The sequence below is a fragment of the Corvus brachyrhynchos genome, unplaced genomic scaffold (genome assembly GCF_000691975.1).
Source record: "Corvus brachyrhynchos isolate BGI_N302 unplaced genomic scaffold, ASM69197v1 scaffold11, whole genome shotgun sequence".
NCBI lineage: Eukaryota > Metazoa > Chordata > Aves > Passeriformes > Corvidae > Corvus > Corvus brachyrhynchos.
This window is the reverse complement of record NW_008236965.1, coordinates 4387164-4407169: the sequence shown is the minus strand read 5'-3', so window position 1 is coordinate 4407169 and position 20006 is coordinate 4387164. Positions and strand designations below refer to the sequence as shown.

The 20006-nt window shown below is 38.9% G+C and overlaps 1 protein-coding gene across 9 annotated transcripts in view; it reads right to left on the bottom strand.

Annotated features, from left to right (window-relative positions):
* The window catches only part of SH3KBP1 (SH3 domain containing kinase binding protein 1), a 189173-nt gene that overhangs the window by 110690 nt on the left and 58477 nt on the right, over window positions 1-20006 (bottom strand). Inside the window, exon 1 of one of the 9 annotated variants that reach the window (XM_008629252.2) lies at window positions 7731-7891. The exons of the other annotated variants lie outside the window; for them this stretch is intronic. The gene's annotated coding sequence lies outside the window, so the exon portion shown is untranslated. Of the gene's footprint in view, window positions 1-7730; window positions 7892-20006 lie in introns of those variants that run through there. 9 annotated transcript variants of the gene reach the window in all.

Sequence of the window (20006 nt, the reverse complement as noted above, 5' to 3'; positions counted from 1 at the left end):
TAAAGAAGTTTCCTCCTTCTGTAAACATGCAAGGGAGAACATCATTTCCACATTTAAATACTCCTCTGGCACTAGCAACGAAGACCAAAAAAAGGGGCAATGACAACACATTGGCATTCAATGCTTACCTTTGTAAGGGCATCAAAAGCTGAGGCAACACTACACAAAAAATCACGCTGGCACTTACATGCTGCCATCAGACCCAGGAAAGGTCACAAACTGACAGCTCATGATTAGATGAAAAGCACAGCAGCAGCAGCAGCAAAACAGATAGGAAGTAAACTATTTCAAGGTTAACTGGAATTTTCAAATCCAAACTACCTTTTTTTTAACTTAAAACCTGTCCTGAAACAGATGTTTCTATAAATGTGTGCATGTGTAAGTGGGTTATATGGTGGTTTCTGTAGAGTCACTGATGCCAATGTCTTTGTAGCCTATCCTGTCACTCTATTAGGACAAAAATGACAAGTTGAAGAAATTTCCTCTCTTCTATTTCAGATTTTTCTGCACATGGCACCATCTGCCCATCAGTCTCAGTTTGACTTTTGATTCTTCCAGCTCTCAAAGCTGTATCTGTAACTGGGGGGAACTGGTTCAGTGCAGGGTGTCCTAGCTAGACAAGCTGGGCTGTGATACGATTCAGCTAGAAACCAGTACTAAAATTAATGTGCAAAAAGACAAAAAGCAACTATTGCATAACTAAAGATGACTTTATATATAGGGTGCATGTTAATGATTTTAATGGTACAGATGTTTTGGACAGCCAACCTAGGTGGTTACTGTATCACCTTTTATGTTTTTATAAATCACTGAGTTGTTGTCTTGGCTTAAGACAATTTAAAGGAGAACACTCTAAAATGAGTTCTCCCCCTTCGTTTTAACCATTCCCTTTTCACCAATAAGCAGAAACAAAATATGAGTTATCCATGACAATTCTGTGTATCAAAATGCATATGTTAAGAAAAAAGGTAGAACTGCAAACTTCCTTCCATAAGGTAGATGCTTTTGAGAAAACTAATTAAGAGCAAACAGATAGCATTTAAAATGGTAATTTTTAAATTTGCTTTAAGTGTATTGAAGATAGTGTTACAAAACTTCAGATAAAATCGTAATCATACTAAATTCTAATGTGGACTCTGTCACTATCTTCCACAACACAAGGGCTCCATCCTCTTTTACCACTAGCAAAAATACAATTCTGATTTTAAAAGGCACCAGAACGGTCAAGTTCCAATTTCTTTCTTTTCCTGGAGGGCTTTGGCAGTGTAATTCTGACGTGGGATTTGACATGTCAATTCCAACTCCCTCATCACCCACATGCTGTTAAAAGGTGAATGGCTTTGGATAGATGACAAAAAAAATCTGCTGAGGTCTCTTCCCCGTCTAGTAGACAACAGAAGTTAGCTGGGTGGAAATATTGGGTTGGGAAATTTTTGCTGGGGGTGAGTGTGTGTTTGTGGGAAGAGGTTGTTTAGTTTGGGGTTTTTGGTCTGGTTTGAATTTGTGACATAAATATACCAGAGAAGAGAAAGATAAACTGAAGGAGGTGAGATGGATTACCTGAGGCGCTTCAAGTACTCTCTCAAACGGGTTATGTAAAGCTGCTGTGTTTTTCTGCAGGCAGATGAACTGGGAATTGCCCTGCTTTGACATGTGCAGCTAAATCACAGAGACTACAGGACTCCATTAAACACAATTAAGCCACAATGCAGTACGGCATCACTGCTAGTAATGTATTACTCTGAGTGTGTTAATGTTCTACTGTTACCCAGGAGTGTTTTCTCTTGCTAGACTCCACAGCAACACTTCCAAGTTTCAGCCATCTGGCTGCTGCTCTGAATTTTATGGCAAAGATTTGTCTGTAAGGAACCTGAAAGCCTGGAAGACACCTGTTTTTTAACACCATTGCATTTTAACACATATGCACTGTCAGAATAACAGCAAGCCTCATTGTTCAATGAATGTTTCTTTTGTTAAAAACATGCAGCAGTAGTCAGGCCTTTTATTGGATATAAGTCTTTTGCATAACAGCAGTAATTAACTGAAGCAACTTACAGCAATAACGTAGTACCAGTGGTCAAAAGCTTTTAAGAGAAAATAATAAATTAACTAAGAAGTTAATTCCATTTGCCACAGCTGGAGCCAGGCTTGTGTGTGTGACAGACAGAACCGCAATACTAGCGAGGTTGAGATCATCACTTAAGCCTAACCCAAAGCAGAAGGAACCATTAGATAAATAACTGTAAATAAACTCAAAAGACACTTCCACAGTTTAACCATACACTGACAATTTTTTTTCTTTCTTAATATGAAAGTTTTAAAATGCACATTAATGGAGTAGAAACTTCATCAAGAATGCAGTTAAATCATCACCAGCAAATTAGACAAAGCAACTCCAAACTCTAACAGGAACCCTAGGACTTGGCATATAGCCTACATACTTTTTAATCTATCTTTTAAAAAGAAAATGTAAAATACAGTATTAAACTACATATTAAACTTAACCACGTGCACTGAAAATGTGTATGTTCATCAAATCTACTAGTTCTAGCACCTGTACCTCTTAAACTTCATCATGTAAATTATTATTTCAGATTAGCATTACTGGTGAAACACTCCATCACAAGATAAAAATTGGAACTTGGTGACAGGGTTTCAAACAGGCTTTTTAAACTGTACTTTAAGAGCAGTTACACAGTCCTGGGAAATACTGGACAAGCACACTCAGCTTCCCATCTGTTTCCAGAGATGTAAAAATATTTCGCAGCAGCAAGGGGTGCTGTTACAGCAGCCAACAGCTCTTCCCAAATTAGACATTCTCTTGCCCATTCTCAACAATAACTATTTATTGCTCTCATCTACTGCCTTTCACAAGCAGTGCATTCCAAGGAGCAGTAAATGCTTCTGTCCTCATTGTATTGCTGGGCACACCAAGACATATTTCAACACGGTGGCTTGCCCTGGTCACCTGTCACTTTGGGACTTTGTTTACTACATGTAGTAGGTCCCACTGCCTGGCACTGGTGTTCCCCACTGTCCCTTATGTAACTAGCACCTGTGGACATGAGGGACCCATTATCCAACACAAGATCTTGCACTTGTCTCTACATTTGGTTTCCTTTCTCATATTCAGAAGATTTGCAAGGATACATTACAGACTATATTTGTTACACTGATAAAAGTTCGTACAAAATAACTGTATAAGGAGCTTTAAGAAATACCACAGACAGCAGATAAATCAGAAATAAATTAGCTTTTCTAAAGAACAAGAAGGAATATACAAATCCAAATTATTCTTTCTTGGATGACAGACCAAGTTTAAAAATGCATGAACAGAAACACAACAAATGGCCCAAAGAGGCCTTTTCTCTTTCCATTCTGATTGCATATATCTCATGTTATCATGGGACAATCCTAAAATTTTTATCCCCTTAGCTAAGTTCTGAGATAGTGGCCAACCACTTGGGTCTCTGCTGCTTTTTTGTATTGGTCTCTACAGAAAACATTTGAATAAACCAAACGCAAACATGAGTTACTGTTGCATCTTTGCCACTTCTCTTACGTTCCACCACGTAATTCACGCAGATTAAACTGCCTATGCACAATAGCACTACAAACATGCAGTAAATGAAATAAAATAGCTCTAAATTGCAAAACCACTATGCATATTCAGTTTTTGTTATGTTCTTCTCACTATAACAAAGGCACTGAGATTAAACCACACGGATTCCTACACAGTAATCTCCAAAAGTATGAACTTTATACTACCAGCTTGCTGACTTAAAGCTGACTTCTGGCCTACTTAACTAAAGAAAAAAATTCACAAATAGCTTTTAAAAGTATGACTTTTTCTTAAAGACTGCTAACAACTGTGCTACTTCATTTTTATATACCAGAGTATCCATGTTTTGCAACAGGTTTTCAATCTCCGTAATGACATTACACTGCAGGTCTTACTCTGACCTCTGCTAGATCAGTTTCAAATAAGCCTCTCTTAGTAGGGGAAAAAACCCACTATTGTCAGTATTTTATTTTCACTCCAACAGGTAACAACATACATTAAACAAATGCCTCAAGAAATGCTGAAAAGATGCAAAAAATACAGCAACCAGTTTTCTGCTTGCTGCACTCATGAGAGCTATTACAAAATGAACACATGCAATAAATCAACAACACTTAACAAAAACCAAAACTCTTTTTCATACTTGGCACTTAGGACATCAGTCAGATTTTTAATCTAGAATCTTGTTTTCCTCTAGAATATCTGTACAATCTGTTCATTTTGCCATTAACGGCAACAAAATTAAACAAAAATTATTAACATATCCACAAACAGCAGACACTACACTTTCCAGTTCAGCAGTGCTCCTAAAGCCTAGGAAACTACATTAAATTTGCCTTGAAACACAAGACCAGACAAATCCTAAATTCTAGAAAGCTAACTCTAGGAAGCTGGAGACAACCTGGTAAACTGGGAAAATGACTCACCCAGTCTGGTGCTAAGGGTCTCATTCTGCAACACATACACTGAGACGAGCAGTCACTTGGGCAGGAGCACTCAGGCATGTGTCTCCCATGGCAATTAAGCCATGACATTCCAAAACCCTGTGGAGAACAGAGCTTTGGCAGGACTCCTCACTGGGCTGCTGACACGCTCCAGCTCAGCGTGTGGGGTTATACAACTGCCTGTCCTTCAGCTCAGCTAAGAGGAAAAAGCTCCAGGAGGAGCCCTCAATTGCACTCCTTGTGTTAAGATTTGTTATTATTTCGCAGCTACCATCATGAAAATGCTATAATCCAAAAGAGCCTGCCGTCTTAAAGGGCATGTTATGCTATGCTTTAGTATTTGAGGGTTGCACAAGAGTGCAGGAATACATGTTCAGAACAGCAATAAATAAATATGATAAATTGAAATAAATCAATTATTCTTGCTGGTGCTGGCCCTCTAGCACCACAGGCACCATTAGCTCTATGATGGCTGAGCAGAAGGTGGGTTTCCTGAAAGGTGTCTCGGTACTGAAAGTGAAAATTAACATTCTTTGTCTCCCAGCTTCAAAAACTAACAGTAGCACAGTATCCACACTGGATAGCTCCCTCCACAAGTGGAAGACAAATATTTCTGCATCAGGCAGATCAGATGTGTATCATTATGCTCCAAAACTGAGCAACAAATAGGAAAAAAGAAACAAACTAAAAGGCTGTTTCAGCAAGTCACCAGCCTACATATACAGTGCAGGGGGACAAAAAGTCACCTCAGGCAAGGTAGGAGAAAAAGGGGAGGCAGAGTTCTGCAATATCTGCATCTAGCCAGCTCTGCAGCATCTTTAGTTTTTCAGTCATGAGAAACTCTGAATGCCACAGAAATTTTCCCATATATTTTTAGTTGTTCTCATCAGTTAAATAAGCCTCTGTGGCATTTATAAGCATTCATTTTTACTAAACTAATGAACTATTAAGAGTGATGGCTCATGCTAAGAAGGCTGCCAGCAATTTAGTTTTTTAATATAGTGTCATTTTCAAAGATGCCACACACAAATCATGTTCTTTTAGTCCTCTTCCTTTTACTTTTTTCAAAAGATTTTAACACAAAAAGCTGTAATTTATCAAGGGGGTATTTAATCCCAAAAGGCATAACTTCTAATTCCATCACTGCTGCATTGTAGCTTCAGTTCTCACAGAAAGCAGGCTTTACACCTCAAAATCCTCTGCTACTAAGCACATTCAGAGGTTTATAGCCCTGAGTGTAAGGGATTTGCTTGACTGCAATCATTAATGCTAAACCAACATGTATCCAGCATAAATGGAAAACCAAACCCATGGAACATCTTAACACCTCAAGAAAAGATTCTGGTCCAAGGTGGCCCAGTAACAGGCCCCATGTGCTCAATCCAAACACTTTTTCCCAGCTATACAACACCCTACTTGCCCAGTTCTTTTCTCATTCCTTCCTTAATTATTCTGTTTCCCTGCCTGAACAAAAAGCCCCTTAAATCCTGCAGGGATGCACTTTTGTCTTTACAACAATGAAATAAAGCAATTTAGAACAACGAGGATGCTTGAATGTGTTTTGCAGATACACTCTTTTATGAGGGCAGAAAATGATGGGTGTGAGTTTGAGCGATACATGTATCAATCACAGTGCTTAAAAATGTCAGTACAAGAAAACATTCTCCTGTAACTTCTTCTCCATAACTAAAAGCAACCACTATTAAAATAAAAATAAATGCACACCATTTTTTGTAATATACTCCTGGTGCTTTATTACCCACAAGATCTACAATTACTACATACTTTTCCACTAACATATATCCTGTTCTGTATTAATATTATTCTATATACAGATTAAGACAGTGGGATAACACAGTTATAGGTTTAACCTTATTTTCCAGATGTGTATGTGGTCACATATGCATAATCAGCCTTCAATTCTATTCCATCAATTTGAAAGAACACTCAAAAATGCTTTTCATGTAAGCACTATGCACACATAAGCTTTTCTAAAAACCTTGCTGCCATTTCAGCCCACTGATCATTCATGACTTTAAAGACTTTCATGTTAATTATGCAAAATGCAATAGTCAAACTTTATAATTGCTCTATCAGTCACTGGAAACACTGCTATATCTCAATATGGTGTTCACTCTTGTCTAGAGGCCCAAGTACACACTCCAGTGTCACCCCACCTCTCTTCAAGCTACAATACTAGAAACAGCCTTCCTCAAGGGAGCTTCTTGACATAAAGGGAAACAGGAAAGCCCCTGACCACAAAAGCAAATGAAATATGACATGCTAATAGGTAAGACAGAGTCAATGACTCCCACAGTACTACAGGATCAACACTTTTTACAGCCCTTTTATCATGCGCTGTTCATCACTACTTCAGGTACAAATATCCACTAAAATCTTGCTTTGAAAAGATCAAAGATTAATCAGCTTTTTTCTGATTAATCTGTGGTGCTGCTTGGAAAAGGGGAACAGGTGAAATATGCAGCTTCCATTGGCAGCCCTTGAATGATCAAGGAATTTCAACCAACTTTTCCCAGCCACCTCCTCGTCATGCCTTGCTTTCAGCCACATTCCCACAGCACAGCTGCAGCCACAGACAACTTCCAGCCTAATGCTCAGATTTGTCCTCAGGGCTAGAATTATTTTGTATGTTATGAATAGCAGCAGCATGTTTGCTTACAGAGCTACTATGAGCTACACCATATCCTGATACAGTCATCTGTAAATATTAAGTCATCTACTAATATCAGACTAAATATCTCCACAAAAACCAACACCTGGGAACTAATATAAATACTGGCTGTTCTCATAAAGTGTGTGCTGCTTACATTATTGAAACCCAGTGAGTAAGGAAATCCAGTAATAAAGAAAACTTTATTTAAGCATCTAGCAACACCTAAGATGAAAAAATGACAAAAGCAAATCTATGACTCCATATCTCAGACAAAATTTTAAATCAAGCACCTCTCAAAAGATACTTGAGATATTTATGCTACAAGGAAAGATTGATAAAAATATTTGTAAAGGTTTGCGTAATTTGCTATCTTGTGCCTTTGAAGACAGATGGTGAAGCAAGCAAAATATCTGATAACTTAGTTGCATCTGAGATGATTAATACTTTTTTATTTACAGAAATAGCCCTTTAAGTAACTTATTACTTTACTTTTTTTTTTACTTTTTTTTGGAGTATATTACATTTCTTTATCTGCTCTTAGATCACTTACCTTTTTTTATTATTTTGTGGTGTTCACAGATGTTCAGTATCTTACAACCCACTAAGAGAGATGAAACCTGCACTAAACTGCAATTTAAACAACCTTTTGTAAAGACAAAGAAAGCATTTATACTTTAAAAAGACTGCATTAAGGTAGGATGACGACTTGTAGCAACAGGCTAAAGCAAACACAGCACCGTTTCATATCCTTTTCCAACAGATGAAGTTTAACCCGGAGCTGTAATGACAGCAAATCTGATGACCATTTGGCCTTCACTGTGAGGGTAAACATGCTCTTGCAAATCAATTTGCAATGGATATGTATGCATGTAAAAGACCTCTGAACTCCACATAGCTTAGTGAACAAAGCCAAATTTGTATGTGGAAACAGAGGAGGACAGAGTCCATCTGACTGCAGACAAACACTGTGGTACAGAACTTAGCACTTCATGGCGACACGCTTGCAGACAAGCTCGGAGTGACTATGCAAACACAGTCCCTCAGTACTTTTACAGTGCACAGTATTGGCAGCCACTTCAGAGCTGTCAGTCCTTCAGTTTTCACTTCAGTTAGCACAGATATACACACGAATGATAAAATATTAACCAATGTACCTAGATTTTTTCTTAAAGAGGGAGTATATCAAAAACTCCATTTGAGTCAGAATAATTACTTCACATCTTACTCTGTTTCTGGTACTTCAAATGCAGTGTGTTTTCAATGCAGAAACCCACAAAGAATACACTGTCATGTTTGGTTTGGGTTGCAAAAGTTTTGTTGTAACAAGTCCCAGTATTCTTAAAGTACTCTTTTGCATCTTCAGTACAGATCTGGGTGGTGGATCTTCCTGATCCCTGAGGGGATTAGCGTATTAAGGCAAGAATCCCACCTTGTGAATAGTGACTGCAGAGAAATGGTCCCCTGCAGAAGCTGAAAACACAGACTGCTCTGAATTAACCTTGAAAGATTTTATATCATTAAAGAGGACAAGTGTCCTTTGAAATTCATTCTCACCAATGATCACGAAGTTCTGCAAAAAGACTTTGATATTTGATGTACAGCACAGCAGAAAATCAGTCTTCATGTTTCCCCAGGCCCAGCTGACTTGCCTGTAACCAAAGGCTGGGTCACAATGAAAAAAACAGATTATAGTTCAAATACAGAAGAACCACTTCTCATTGAAAGCCTCATTGAACCAAAGTGTTTGTGAGCAAAGTCATTCCTTAATATAAGAGCTTTTGTAGATCTTGAGATTCAATAGCTGATAAAATATGAGGAACAAAATATTTAGACTATCAGAATACTGTCTTGGCTGCCCATTGTCTTGCGTTATTTTCCTGTGAATTCATAATCTTTAAGACATCTGTTAACTCAAGCTGGCAAAGAAAGGAATCTCAAGGAGGAGGCAAGCAAATGAATCATTTATCATCTGCCTTCTCTCCTCCTGACTGATTCTCTGCTGATTTCAAATGATACAGGAACAGCTTCTTATAAAAAGCATCACTGTTATCTTCCAATTTTGAATACGTGCTAATTTTTTTTCTTCTGCTCGTGCCACCTGCCCTTATTTCCAGGGCTGTATTTACCTCTTAGTAACCCTGCACATATTCAGATCACTCATCACTTTAATCTTTGGTCTGCATATATGTATCCTCTGTTTTAAATTACTACTGTGCTATGAAAGTGAGAAATAAAGGACTGATAGCATGATCACCCAAGTAAATTTTTCAAGACAAGCAACTGAAAATTAAATAGTTTCAGCGCTGTCCAGCATGGAGCTATGTGGTGTTGGAAGAAATACACATAAACCTCTAAAAGGTTCTGTGTCTGAAGTTGCCAGTTGAAGGATGCAATGCATTCCTGGGACGAGCCCAGGACAGTTACCTGAGCCATCTGTGCTTGAGATGCTCCTCTAACAGGAGAGCACTGGCAAGAGAGGCAGACATACTCTAGCAGTGCTCAACACTGCAATGTAACAACACGTCTTGAACCTTCGACTCTTCTGCCATTGGCATATGGACTCTATGGGCAACATATACTCACAGTAACTTTTTCACCTGTGCTGTCACCCCATTCACAACACATTCCCCTCAGGCTTTCCTGATATCCTCTTATCCTGTCCTTTTTTCTCCAGGCACAATGACATTTTTAGTAAATATAAAGTAGTAAGTTTACATTTCAATAAACTAGCCTGGGACACAGTGTGGCTTCAATCTGCAATAACTTACAACTTGCACCCTGAGCATTCAAGAATATAAGTTCCTGGCTGTACAGTATCTTGCTATTTGGTCAGCAGCCGGAAAGTAGGAAAGTAGTGATCTTGGTGGACTAGGACTGAAGCAGGATCTCTAGGTAATGGAATATAGCTAACATCTTTCTTAATTTCTGTTTGTTTGTTTGTTTTTTTGTTTAGTTTTCTTACTGTGTGGGTGATAAAACACTGGCACAGGTTGCCCAGAAAGGTTGTGGAGTCTCTATCCTTGGAGATACTCAAAGCCCAACTGAACATGATCCTGGGCAACTGGCTCTAGCTGTCCCTGCTTGAGCAGAGGGCTAACCCAGACCATTTCCAGAGGTGCCTTCCAACCTCAGCTATGCTGTCACCCTATTTTAAGGCTATTCTTTAAACTCCTTATGCTCCATGATTCTGTATTATTTCTCTGTCATTAATCTTCCTTGTCTACAGCTTGATTCCTAAAATCCAACCAAGCTTCCCAAGCTTCTCCAAAGCATTCTCCTCCCTCTGAGTCAGTCTGTGACAGGTAAAGATGCCAAGAGCAGAGTATATTACTGCAATCTGGTGTGAGCTGTCCACAAAGCCGCAGAAACCCAATTTCATATATTTGATGCCTTTCCTTGTTTACAAACCACATGTTAGTAAAACCCATCCTTCAGCTTGCCAGGCTGAGCCAAACTCCCTTAGGATCTTATCTGCAGCAAACGCCACTTGGGATCAGAAAGCAAATACTGTAGACTGTGAGGATTGGCATTTCACTAGCAAGCTGCAGACAGCCTTTCTTTAGCACTTTTCATTCGTCTCTTTCTTCTTAACTGGCAAGAGTTCCATTAAGGTAGCTGAAATACAAGGGGGAATGAACCTTCATCATTGTAATAAAAATACTACAGAACTAATGTTTATTTTTATCCTCAAAGTGAAATCAGGAAGACAAACTTCCTCATTTTTGCTCCTCATTTTATTTTGACAAAGATGACATAAGGTGAGTGAAAAGAGGAATTGTTTAGTTTGCCTAGAAATATGTGAAACTTCTATGAATACCTCCATGTTATTAAGTAATTTCAGCTTTGTACAAAGAACCTGGCATCCAAAGGCATCTAACAATTCTTTCATGAACAGCAGAATTAATGAAGCTTGGAGAACAACGGATTTGCACCCAGTGCCTTCTAATCACCTCAACCTGCTCCCACCACCTCTTGCCCCAGCTTCCGCTTGTATCCTACACCTGCACAGCTGGGAAAGTGACAGCAGATGCTGGGACTGCTTCAGAGCAGCACAGGTACTGACTGGCTGGCCAGCACTCCCTGTGGCTTGGCCATTGCCTGTTGCCTCTCAAAATTGAGCTCAAAATTGAGCTTTTCATTCAGTTAGAAGCACTAATTTGTGTCACATTCCTCTATTCAGCTTTTGATTTAAAAGAACTATTATGTTTCTATAAACATATTAAAGACCTCTACTCTTTTGTCAGCTCTAGCTGGTGTCATGCAGAGGATTCAAAAAAATCAAGGGGAATAGGGCAAATAAACAAATGCTCTCAAAAAAGATTTGTTCCACTAGGAAATTAGGATAAAATGCCTAGTAGCAAAGGCCTCCAGAACGTCACAGGACAACACTGTCTTTGCTGTTACGATTTCAAGGACTCTTCTCCAATATGCATACCATTATTTGTGTATTCAGAAAATGACATAAGAGCCTTCATATTGTGAAATGAGATTTATAATAGGTTTCCGACAGGATCTTAACAATTAAGTTTTCATGAAGATATATGGCATTTATGAAGAATCTCTTTATGAAAAATTTGTCTTTTCCTCTTCAAGGACTTAGTTAAATTTTTATTTCAAAAGCAGTTCTATCCCACACTACATTTTGGATTTGAAAAACTAGACAAGAAGAATAAGGAAGAAAATTAAGTCCTCAAAGTTTTCTATGTTGTGTACCAATCCTCTGTCTGCTTATTGAAAACAATACCCCTTCAGTGTAGTAGCAGTTTCTCTGTGTTAGCTCCAGTCTTTACACTGAAAAGCTGAAACTCTAATACAATTTTTAATACCATAATGAAACAGCTACTAAAGATCTGTCTCCTTTACACTGCAGACTGCCAGGAAGTGGTCCAGTTCCACAATAAATACTTTTTGGTCCCAAAGATGCTGCAGCTTGCATTATGTTTCTGAACATTAACTTCAAATAACCACTTGAACAGTGTGCCACTCTCGCATCAAGCAATGACTTTCACAACACAAATGGTGGGGAAGCCCCAAAACACAGCAAAGGCATAGTTCAAACAAACTCATGTGCTGGATTTTAATCACTCTGCCCGCTTCCAGAAATGGTCATTTCACACTTGTTTACCCAGTTTTTTGGCACAGGACTTCCTACAACCTGACTGCAGAACATGTGCTGGTTGGGTTTGCAGTCTTTATAATAAAAGCTTGTCTGTCTTTTAATTCCCATAATTCTCAAAATAGCAAGTAATGAACAAACTAAACATTCTGTCTCCTATTCAAGGGATCTATTGCCAAACTCATTTCTAATGATGCTTACTTACTTTGTATTTTCAGCTTTTTGCTAGTTTTCATGGATTTTAAATTAGACACTGAAAGATTTCTGTACAGAAGCAACCCAGTCTTAATACACTGTACCAAATACCAACTCCTAAGTTGTACAGAACTTCATGTCAAAAACTTCTGCTGCTTTGTTTGCTGCAAGTCCCAGATCCAGTAGCTAACCCAGATTTCCCCATTCCATGATACATCTGGGCATGTCATACTTGCATGACTCTTCACCTCAATATCCTTTGGCTCTGCCTCTAGGGCCACAACCATTTCCACTTCTGACAACGCACTGTGAGTAGGGATGACTTCATGTCAGTTCTGATCTGTGCAAGGATGAAACTTGCTGCCAAATGAACGAATTCCTGGAACCTGGCTGCACAGCTCTCCTAATTCTATCCAAGGATGCAACTGCATGCAAGATCCCCTACCAAAACTTGTCTTTTCTCCCCCCCAGCAGCATTACACAAACTACTTCGATCCCCAGGTCAAAGCACTTGGCCACCACCCAAAACTTTCACGAGAACTCTGCCTAAGATTCCTTAACACCATGTTAACCAAAGTGCTAGTGCTCTCTATGTTGAACCAAGCAATTTCTTGCAGTTTACTGTCCCTTTCATTTTTTGTTCTGTTTTCCTTAGACAGGAGTCTGGAAAAGAAAGGCAGGCAGGCAGGCTGGTTTCATACCTTACCATCTTAGTAGCCTTTTAAATGGCATCTGTACACCCTTCATTACTTTCTCCTTCTGAATCATACAGTCTGCTACAAAACTCTTGTCAGCTCTTATGCTGATGCATTTGTTCAATAATATTATTTTCATTTGTGAAAGTGCTCAAAATGCTCTTTGTGCATTTGAAAGCACATTATCAGTTTTACTATTTTTCTGGCATTATTGATTTCCAGCTTTTTAGTGTTTTTTTCATACATCACATAGGAAAATACCAATTTGCATAGAAATACAAATGTACGTGCAGGACTACTCAAGCTGACAGGGCTACAGAGTACGCATTAAGAGAAATTCCTTCACTTTAAAATAATTACAGAAGAACAAAACCACAACTGTCTACGTTTCAAGTTTGTAATGTCTCAACAACATTTTTAGTTTTGCTGGCATAAACACTATCTTTTCCTAAAAATAACTGTTAAGTTCCTCTTGTCTTTTCCATTACTCTTGCTACATGAATGAGAAGTTACTTCCTCAAAGTTAAAAGCTGTGAATAAATAGGCCTGTGCCTCAAGTCAGCTGTGTCAGTAATGAAATCCATCTCCAAAACAGTTCTGTGGTTACATGATGTAGAATTGGCAGGAGAGAAGGGGTCTGCACAAGAAGAATTCTGTACGCAATTGCAATGCTGTTTTTTCTGGACAATGACCAATGCTTATACCTTCCCAACACAAGAGAAAAGTGAAGAGCAACATTCGCAATGGAAACTAACAAGAGAGCAATTTTCCTTAGCAGTTGATTTAATTGAATGGCTATGAACCAGCTTTAAAAACGTTTGACAAACCATCACTCTCTCATAGAACTTTTGGAACTATTTTCATCTGCAACCAAACAAAAGGCAGTGCTGCTGATCCCTCTGCTCCTGCAGGTCCTGCAACACTCTTTGCCATCCTGTCAGATAAGTGCTTGTGAAACAGTGTGAGGAGGTAGGCAAGGAACAGACCTGCTATTAAAAACAAGCTTTCTTCTTGCTAGTTTAATGCTAACCTTGATCATCCTCATCATCTGGCCCACCATGCAGCCAAATATTTGTACCAGAACATAGGAAGAAGGAAAGAAGGAAACATGGCTCTTTTTTTTGGTGGCAATGTTGGAAGCTTAACATCTTCATGAAACTAGAGCCTGAGGCTAATATTTCAATGTTTGTTAGTTTTGTTTTCCACTACTCTATTTGCTCCATAACTGCCAGGCATGTGACTGAATCTTTTGGTTTTCCTAAGGTCACTGGGCCTTTTTTATTTAAATAATTTCCTGAAGACTTGCTGACGTCTTATGAATTCCCAGAAGTAACTGTGACCCTTGTAACTTAGGATAACACTATGCTGAGTCAGTAGTCTAACAGAGAATTCCTAGGTCTGAAAAACACCAAGTCTCATGATTGCAGTTGCAAAATGAAGCAATAATGGATGACATTGCATCTTGCAGCTTTTGCAGACTCTATAGATGAGGGACATCTGGAATCTAGCAGGAGTCTAACAGAAGCCAGCACAAGGTACACCTGGTACTAAACATATAGTAATGAAACATGCTACTATATGACAAGACAACCAGCTTGGAAATACAAAGTAAATGACTGAAATCCTTAAGGAGGACTTAACAATGCCATCAGGCTTGGACATATCGTTAATAAAAATATTATCATAATATAATGAAAAAAGATAAAAACAAAATGTGTTTTAAATGACAGTATTACAGTATCAGATGAATAGATTTTACTTAAAGTCAAAATAGTATGGTATTAATCTGTGAATTGCCATAGTAGCATATTTTCAGTGCTAGGCTGAACACTGTATGGGTAGAAAGCTGGTAAAATCTGGTCCCTAGAGAAAACAGTATCAGATTTTGGAGCAGCCATGCATTTCTGGGGGAAAAGCAGATATATCCTGGGCTGTCACAGTGGTGCCAGTGCTCTCTGGAAGTCTGTGGAGTAGAGTGGTAGATTTACAAATACGCAGCCACAGAAGATGCTGCAGTAACAGCTGAAGTCATGAAGGCCTTCACCAGAGCAATGCAGCCCAGGCAGAGGACCATGCCAGTGGCACTACACCCCTGCTGACTTCAACACTCATTCCCAGCTAATTTGGGCATCTGCAGGGAGCTGCTTCTCACCACGAGGAACTCTGCCCAGCCTCCACTTCTGTTTCTAAATAAAGTCGGCACCGAAGTTAGGAAATAACGGCTCTTGCTGTGTGACAGATAATAATAATCCTTCATATTGCAATCCTGTGCTTTGGGCCAAGAATCAGCCATCAGCCACTTGTCAGCACTTCCACATTTCACTCCCTTGTCAAGCACAGTCACCCTACCAATGAGCTTGGAAACTAACCATCATCAGCAACATGCTTTGAATTTTTATAGAGGATGATTTTACAAATTAACAGTAAGAAAGGAACAGGCGCAAACATATATTTATAATTGAAAAGGGAATGCAAAAAGATATAGAATAGGAACTAATGCAAACTACTGGTGCATCTTAACTGTGAAATAACATTAGAAAACAGTGAGATAATCATAAGAAATAGGGTAAACAGCACATCACACCACTAAAAACAGCACAATGTCCCATGCTGTGTGCACCTTGGTAATGGTTGGGTAGACTGTAAAGGAGGAAATTCTGAAATAAGATAAAACATGTATGAAGTACTCAATGAATAAAATTTGGGAAACTTCATGCCACTGAAAACAAGAAATACACCTTTGCAGGCAAAGTATCTTGGTATTCAAGTTACTGCATAATACAGGAATCCAAAAGCTGAAAGCCTAAATGGCTAATAATGCCATCTTATTCAGGATAATCCAGGTCATGCATTGTCAACACTGTCTGGTATCTCCATGTGTTTTTCAAATCTAGTTATAGCAAAGCAAGTTTCCCTAACTTCAGGGGCTTTTAACCCAATAAACGGAAGTATTTCACATAGTGTGTGAAAAATAATTAAAATGAATGCAGTGACAAGTTTATTCCAGGCATGTCACTTTATCAGAAGACTGTTTTAAAGCCTGTATCAGTTCCTGAAAGTAAAATGTTTCATAGAATCTATCATACACCATAAAAGAGCCCAAACAATGTGCCTTATGGGTATTGCTTTCATACAGTTTATTGCCACGTGCAGCCAAGAGCAAAGCTTCGCTTAGACCACTCTAGAGAGTGCATGTATGCACATGGGACAGGGAGCAGGGCAAAAGAACAGGCAAAAAATACCTCTGCAAGTTGCATTCAGAGTTAAAGCCCCTCCCCACACACACTGCTATCCAAAGCCCCACAAGAAGCTGGCTCATGGAAGTCCCTAGGACAGCATACTTCTGAGCAGAACTCTGCTCAGGTCTCCTAAACCACCCAAACAGTGATGCTCCTTCCTACCAGCAGCCACAGGTCATTTTTGCTATGTATATTCTACCCACTTTCTGCAGAAGTTTGTTCCAACTTGGGTTTATAAACACCATTCCATCAGAAGAGGAAGGTCTTGAATAATGATTGTAGTTTCCTTCTGGTCCAAGTAGACAGAAATGAAAAGGTTTCCTACAATGAAGTGACTCAATAGCAGCAGAATAAGTCACTTGTTGCCAATGCAGAGAGTGCAAGTATGGAGCTTTTTTTAAAAAAGTACGAAGGCATATGTTTACATTCAAATTTCACCTACATCCAAAAATATTTTTTACAGAGGAGGGCTTAATGGGTTAAAGAAGAAATTCTCACATCAATCATTTATCCAAGTTATTTAGGCCTTCAATTCACGTTGCATGACACTGCAGCTTGAAGGAGGCCCAAGGGAGCTGCTTCTCACCTACAACCCCAGAAATTATTCAAAGGATTTTATGGTTGTCACAGGAGACAGAGTCCTTCAACTACCTCAGGATGCTGATTAGTGCTGTAACTTTTATACCACAGCTTACTCTTATCTACAGGCCATGGGGGAAGGATGTAAAGAGCTGCACAGCCCCAGTTCCAGCCCACAGGAAAGGCTAACACCAGTTACCCACCTCCTTAAAAGCAACGCAGCATCATTCTAGCTACCCCCAAACAAGCAAAGGTAAAGAAGTTCTGAGCTAAGGATCATTGTCAGTGTGATTGCACACTTAGAGGGGCATATTTAACTTAGCAGTTACAAATTCATCAAGATTAACTGAAGTAACAGGAAGACAAGTGTTACTGACCCAGTTTAAAGTACACCTGCAAAGTTTCAGAGCTCATGGAAAATATATTAACTTGCACAGTCACAGTATATTCTCTGGACCCCAAATTTTCAGTCCAGATAGAGTTGTGTTCTATATTCCACAACAGTATCCCTGCATTACTCCTCTGCTTTCATTGTCTCTACCACAGAATAAGAAGTCCAACTCTCTCCTATCACAGCTGTCAGATGTGTCTTGGCTCTGGGAAATATAAAGAGATCCCAAAGTCTTGCTCCAAGGCTCAGCATCAGGTGAGCCACCCTGTTTGTCTCCTGCCATTCCTTAATCACAGGCGAGAAGGGACAGGGAAGAAAGGTTGGTCTGCTAAGTTTCAAATCAAGTTAGCCATGTTTTTCTCAAAAATCCCACACCAGCTGGATGAAAGGCTAAAGGAGACAGACACAGGCAGCTCAGTCTAGAGGCAAAAGGTCAGGGACAGACCTCACAGGCAGGAAGGCCTTGCTGGGTACCAACTGACTTCTCCAACAGCAGTGAGAAGGAGGGAACTGCTGGCAGCAGGGAGACATTTCTCTGCAGAAACTTGTGGAAAAATCAACAGTCTCTTTTGTGATGGGGAAATGTAGTTTTGAGACAAGAGGAAGTTTCACTGCTGCTGTTACTTTACCAGCATATTTTATTGGGTTTTGCATGCATTAAAGGAGATTTCAATATAAATTTGAATAGAAAAATATTTTGCACCTGAGTTTGACAACACATTTGCTCTTGACTAGTACCTTGTGGATAGTTATGACATTGTGACATTGTGGTAAAAGCAAGCTTGCAAATGCTTGTACAACTGGTAAATTATATACCTGGCTCAATTTTATACTTCAGGCATATAAAATGTATTGCAAAACTTTTAGAAATGAAAAAAATCCTTTAACGGATTAAACAAAAATTTTTCAGTGCTCATGAAAGAGAAGCTGCCACTCTCTAAACTGTTCCTCAAATGCAACATTTTGGGGTATGTGCATAAACATAAATTACTTGCAAAAATAGTTTCTTCTCTTTATTCTTTCAACTGTCCCTGTAGCCCTATTCCACCACTTCGCTTGTTCCCTCTCACTCACTTCTTTAAAAATTCACTTGTCTCTGCTGTTTCATTGATACAAATATAATTCTGGTCTAGCATAAAAAACCCAACCAACAAACTAACTGATGCCCGCATCTGTCTCCATAACTACCTCCCCCTGTTTCATCTGTAAGCTGCTGAGAATGCTCAGCAGTGACTGCTCTCCTAAATCTCTTTAGATTCCATTTGGAAGGGTCACCCTCTGCCTCTTCTCTGCCCTGTCCAGCATCCAGCAGGATAAAATTAAATTCTAAACCAAACATTGTCCTAATTTTCTCCATACTGACTTTCCAATTTCCAAATGCAGATCCAGATCTAAATGTTTTATTAAAATGAGTGTCTTCTTGTCTGCAAGAAACCTGAAAATAGCCTCCTAGCAATTGCCCAAATAGTGCATGTTCTCTTGCATTATACTTTTATTTTAGTTATCTGTTATCTTGTTTCATACATAATATATACACACACAGGTGTATATATAACTAGCTCCTTGATGCAGTGGCTGTATTTGTGTTCAGTGTTTCATCGCATGGTCCATAAATGGGATTCCTAGAGCTAAATATATGACACACAAGACAGCCACTGAGGCAAACAGATGTCCAGAGGATAGAATTAACCTGGAATTACACTTCAAACCCAGAGTGATTTCTACTTCTTGCTTCTATAGGCTGTTCCTGCACAGACCCTCATGACACTAGCGTACCACACTAGTGGTTGGATCCAGCTATGCAAAATTGCAGAAGCTAAGTCAGGGCTTAGCATTCATGCATTTTGAAGACTACAAGAAAGGAGTAATTGAAAAGAAAGGGTAAGCAATTAGAGTAAAAAGAAGATGCACAGCAAATGACAAGAAAAGAAGCAATCTTCTGGAACAAGCTACTGGAATCTGGATAGATTATGAAACCTTAACTGAATACCAGGAGAGCAAATGACTATAACACAGGAAAAAAGATTAAGATTTTATGTATCTCAAGTCACTAATTAAATAGAACTCATAAACAAGATCTGCTTGTAAAGAATGAGTGAGCATCCATTCCACTCTTGCCAAGAAGACAGCACTGAGATCTTTCTTCTGGACAAAAAAAAAGTCGTGTCAACAACACAACCACATGTCCAGCACAGATTGGTGTCTTTTCCTGCCTCTCTGAACTGAAAGCACTGCCTTCCAGGGCAGTGTCACTTACCTAAATAATGGGATCATTTTCACCCTTATTTTAAAAAAACAGTACTTTTAAAGGAAATGTGTCTTATCTGAGACACTACATATGCATATGCAGATATGGTATTTAGACTCAAAGAATAAATATTTTGCACATTCAAGTTTCCTGTGCCATTAATTTTTTATGTCTCGTTTTGGGTTGGTGTCATATGTTGCATGCATATTTTAACCTTAATAGGCTGAGCAGTATGTTCCTGTGCATATTTGTGTAAACTGTATCCTGATTATACACCAATTAGCTGATCTTAAAAATTAAAAGGATATTTTTTTCCTGCTAGCAATAATTTTTCTGAAGTTGGCAGTATTTGCAAGGGAACAC